This window comes from Elephantulus edwardii, unplaced genomic scaffold (genome assembly GCF_000299155.1).
Source record: "Elephantulus edwardii isolate Elephantulus edwardi_28Jun2011 unplaced genomic scaffold, EleEdw1.0 scaffold00137, whole genome shotgun sequence".
NCBI lineage: Eukaryota > Metazoa > Chordata > Mammalia > Macroscelidea > Macroscelididae > Elephantulus > Elephantulus edwardii.
In genome coordinates this window covers 4,222,600-4,227,964 of record NW_006399887.1, presented here as the reverse complement: position 1 = coordinate 4,227,964, position 5,365 = coordinate 4,222,600, and the positions used below count along the sequence as shown (strand labels likewise).

Here is a 5,365-nt window from a genome sequence, read left to right as displayed (position 1 = left end):
AAGACAGTTGGTTTAATTACTATTGGAAAATGCTTGTCATTCTTCTGTAGCATCTGGTCCCCACTGGACCCTCATCATTTCCTTCACCTGCTCCCCCCACCGATCAAACTGTGCAGCTCTGCAACTGCATCCTGGCCCATCCTCACCCTTATGCCCCCAACCTCAACTCCTTGTACCCCCAATATGTTCTTCCCAATAAAAAAATATTAAAAAAATTAAAAAAATAAAATAAGAATACTGAAATTACCAGGGAAATAAAAGGAAATATAAGCTTGTCTTGAAATAATGATGGCCAAAGTGTTCCTTCAAAATAAGAATGATGAGTCTGTGACTTAGATGCTTGGGACATATTAGCAGAAGAGTCTAGTTTCTGGTAAAGGATATGACAGTTATAATGTAGAGAGTTAGGGAGAAAGAAGCAGACTCTCAATAAGATAGATTGATACAGTGACATGCAACAATGGGCTCAAACACAGCAAGCTATGTGAGGCTGGTGCAGGACTGGGCTGTGTTTTGTTCTTTTTTACGCAGGGATTAGTTGGGACTACCTCACTGGCACCTAAGAACAATAACAAGATGAATACAGATCAATGATGATCATGCCTGAAAAGAAAACCAACTTTGCAAATTTGTTTTAAAGAAAATCACAAAATAAACAGAAACAATAAAAAACATTAATATAAACAAATCCTGTGGTGGGCATATCTGATTTGTTGAGTAGCCACATTCTATATTTTTTCACTGCAATTTAAAAGAAAAATTAAGAGGCGTGCAGACTAATAAGAAAAAATGGTCCAAACACAAGAGGGGGGAATTGCCAATAGAAAAGGACCCTAAAGAAGTTCAGACACTGAACTTAGTAGACAAAGGCTTTAAATTAGCTATTATAAATAAGTTGAAAGAACAAAGAAGGCCATTTTAAAATAACTAGAGGGAGCTAAAATTGAATCACACACATTCCCAGCCGAAGTCAAACAAGGCAATGTTCTTTTTGTTTCATCTTGAAGGGTGTAAACACAAATTCTATTTCATGTCAGGTTTTCCAGATTTTATGCTTTTTCGTCTTTGGGGGGGGGTTTGTGAATTGTTGTTGAAAATAATTCCCATATCTAATGCTACAGGGCACCCTTTTATTTTTAAGTACAAGAAATCTACAGAGAAAATACTTATGTTAAATAAGCGTCAAAGATCCTTGGTGGTGCAGTACTATGCATTCAGCCACTGACAAAAAATATTGCCTGTTTGAATCCACCTACTTCTGTATTATATACATGTTATTGTTTGTTGTTCTGTGCCATCAAGCCATTTGTGACTCATAGTGATCTATACCCTGCTCTATTCTGTGCCAATCTTAATGTCTCTGACACACCTACCCCCATTATACCAATTACTGAATCAATCCATCTCATCAAGATCCTTCCTCTCTTGGGTTGACCCTCCACCTTCCCATGCATGGCGTGCCTCTCCAAGAACTGATCCCTCCTTGCAAAATGTCCAAAGTATGTCAGATGAAGCTTCAGAATCCTTGCCTCCAAGGAGCAGCCTGGTCTCACCCTCTCTAAAACAAACCTGTTTGTTCCAGCAGTCCATGGTATATTCAATACTCTTCTCCAGCACCACAACTCAAAGGCTTATCAATTCTCCTTCCATCATTCCTGGTCATTGTTCAGCTTTCTGACACACTGCAAGTAATTGCAAAGATCATGGCCTGAATCAGGCACACCTTAGTCTCCAGACTGACATCGTTCCTCTTCAATGTTTGGAGAGGTCTCAGAGAGCAGACTTTCCCCAATGCAATTCATCTCTTGATTTCCTACCTGCTGGTGTTGATTTTGGAGTCAAGCAAACTGAAGCTGTTAACAATCTCAATCTCCTCATTGTCTGTCATGATGCTGCCAATTGGCCCAGTGGTGAGAATCTTTTTTTATATTGAGCTTCAATCCATATTGAAGGTGCAGTCCTTGACCTTCTGCAGCAATCACTTCAGGTCCTCCTCAGTTTCAGAAAGCAGGGTTGTGTCATCTGCGTAATGCAAATTGTTGATGAGTCTTCCTAAAATCCTGATACCACTTTTCTACTCATACAGCCCTGCCTCCCAGAGAATCTCTTCTGCATATAGATTGAAAAGGTATGGAGATAGGACACATCCCTTGTGTACAACCTTCTCAATTTTGAATCAAGAAATGTTCCCTTGCTTTCTTCTGATGACTACCTCCTGGTTCAAAAGTATAGATTTTGCATAAGTATGATCAAGTGTTCTTGGATTCCCAGTCTTTTCAGAGTCAGCCACAGTTTGTTGTGATCCACACAGTCAAATGCCTTTGCACAGTAAATGAAACACAGATAGATATTCCTCTAGTACTCTCTACTTTCAGCCAAGATCCATCTAACATTAACTATAATCTCCCTAGTACCACAGCGTCTTCTAAAGCCAACCTGCACTTCAAGTAGTCCTCTGTTTACATACTGTTCCAGTCATTTTGGGTAATTTTCAGCAGACTTTTGTTTGCATGTGATATTGTTTTATAATTTCCGCAATCTGTCAGGTTCCCTTTCTTTGGAAAGGGAACAAATATAGACATCTTCCAGTCAGCTGGCCAGGTGGCTGTCCTCCAGATTTCTTGGCACAACTTGTTGAGCATATCCATGGCAGCAACTGTTTGTTGAAATATGCTAATTGGCATGCCTTCACTTCCTGGGGTCTTCTTTATGGGAATTCTTTCAGAGCAGCTTGAACTTCTTTATTATCACCACAGGCATACATAGGTATATATCTTGATTGTTAGGTGCTGTAACATTCTTAAATATATTGTGACATTAACTATGCCAATTCATCTCCTTGAGGAACTTACATACATAATTACACACACTCACATATATCTAGGTCTGGTGTGCAATGTATCAGGCTACTGATTAAAGGCAGCTGGTTAGTGCCCACCAGCCCCTCCGCAAGAGAAGATGAGCAGTATCCTATAATGATTTACAAACTTGAAAAATCCGTGTATTTAGAATTAACTCAACCATGGCTCATTTTCCTCTATGGCAACCAAGAAGGAATATCAACTGATCTATTAGTGATGTTTGTTGTTTGTTGCTGTGTACTGAGTTGGAGCCAATCCATAGTAGACCCTCTGACAGGTTTTCAGAGGCAGTTAATCATGTGGGAAGAGATTGTCCAACCTCCTGCAAAGCAGCTGGTGGATTCAAATTGCCTGCCTTTTGGATTACAGTGCAGCTTCTTGTCACTAGGCCATCAGAGCTACCCTTAGTAATGTTTACTGATCTAAATATTATGTTAACTGAGCCTAGAGGTATTGACAAAAATATATGTATTTATCTTCCAGTATGATCATTCAAAAAGTATAACTGATTTATAGATATCCACTGTCAATGAAACTTTTTTATTTAAAAAAACATAGAAACATATCAGTTTCTATCCAAGCTCCAAGCACTGTACTTATTGACATATACTCTGAATATGCTGATTTTTTTCCAGTTTTTAAAAGGAAAATTTATTTGACAAGTTTCACTTAGCGCAATACACCTATAAAGGGAATCACAATACAATGAAGATTTAAATCAAGGCCTCAGAATTTCATACAAACACCAAGAACATAATCCTAAAGTATTGGTATTGCGTCTCATTTCCATTAACTTTAAAAAAAGGGGGAAGGTTTAAACTTACGTGCCCTTACAGGTTATTAAATGAAACTAGAAGTAACAAACATGCCAAATATTTCACTTTTAATTGTAGACAAGGGCTCCTATATTTGAGTATTCTTTAAAAAAAGCATGTCTTTCAACATGCACTCAGTGTTTCCATGTAATGTGGTATAAGCAACATTTAACATAATTGAACTGCTTTAACCTAAATACGCTTACTGCTAAGTACATTCTACTACTACTTGAGAAAAGCTGAAAATAACAGTTTATTTACTCAAACTTCGTTGTACACCTGGATGAATGTGTTCTGTTCAAAAACACTCAACCTGCAATCTTTAAAAATAATCCTGATTTCCACTTAGAGTAAGCATAAATCACAAGCTTGTATTGCAAAAACTGTTAAATGTGAGTTTTTTTTTTCTTTTAAAAAAATGTTTAGTCAGTGATCAGGATTACATTCCCCATCCACCACTCATACTGGACATGCTAGACATCCCTCCCATTCCATTCACTCCCATAGTTGCACAGCTTCTACTACTGTAGTAGCTGCTGTTCACTGTTTCTTGGTTACCTATGCAATGTTTGATTGAAAATCACTGGAGTTTTCCTGTAAAACTTGGTCATATCCACTCATGCTGCTCTGACCACCATAGCCACCTCCATAACCACCACTCAGCTGCTGGCTAGCTGGGCCACCGTAACTGGACTGGTTTGACAAGCCCATGCCTCCCATCATTTGGCTACCATAAGCACCACCGCTTGCTCCTGCTGTAGAATTCAAGAAGAGTTCTACGTATCTGTGTTGCATATTCGCTTTGTCTTTTGACATAGCTGCCACAGCATCTTCATGAGTAGCAAACTCAACCTCTGCTTCACCAGTTACTCTGTCATCTGGACCGATTTCAATATGTACTCTCACAGGGTTGAGTGGTGAAAAGAAATTATAAATGTCATTCTCAGTAGCTCTGTAAGGCAACCCCCTCATGTGTACACAGTGTCCTGTTGTGCTCTGGAAAGTAGATCCACCATCCCCATATCTGTGATCAGACATTCCTGAAAAACAGTAATTGAGGTCTCTTCCAAATCTATCTGACCCAAATCCATAGCCATCATTATAGCCATTATAGTCATCATAGCCTCCATAACCTCCACACCTCATTCTTTCAAAGTCAGCTCCTCTGCCAATACTGTTATACCCTCTCCAAGCCCCAGGTCTGTCATAGGGACTTATGGCTGCATGGCCATAAGTTTCCGAGGCAGATCATAGTGAGTTCTAACTTCAGCTCGACTGCTCTTAAAGATTTCAATATACCTGTGCCCTATTCTTTCCTTGTGTTTCTTTAGAGCCTTTTCAGCTATTTCCTGTGAAGCAAACTGCACGAAGGCCTCCCCCGTACTCCTCCCCTGGAAGTCCACCGGCAATGTTATCCCATTTGGCACGATTTCCAACCCTGAGAAGAACTGAACAATTTCTTCCTTGCTACATCCAAAAGGGAGTCCTCTAAGCCGCACAAAGCCATCATTGGCCGTGTAGGGACTATTTGGACCAGTATGCTTCAACACCCAATCCATTTCAACGTTGTTTGACTTGAATACTTCAACATATCTGTGTCCCATAGTTTCTCTTTTTTCAGGGCCAATTTGACTTCATCTTCTGATTCAAGTTCAACAAAAGCCTCGCCACTCGGTCTGCCTTCTCTTG

The 5,365-nt window shown here is 39.6% G+C and overlaps 1 protein-coding gene and 1 pseudogene across 1 annotated transcript in view; both read right to left on the bottom strand.

Moving 5' to 3' along the window:
• The window catches only part of CORIN (corin, serine peptidase), a 431,554-nt gene that overhangs the window by 245,132 nt on the left and 181,057 nt on the right, over nucleotides 1–5,365 (bottom strand). The gene's annotated exons all lie outside the window — the stretch shown is intronic.
• Nucleotides 4,235–5,354, bottom strand: LOC102848715 (annotated as a pseudogene).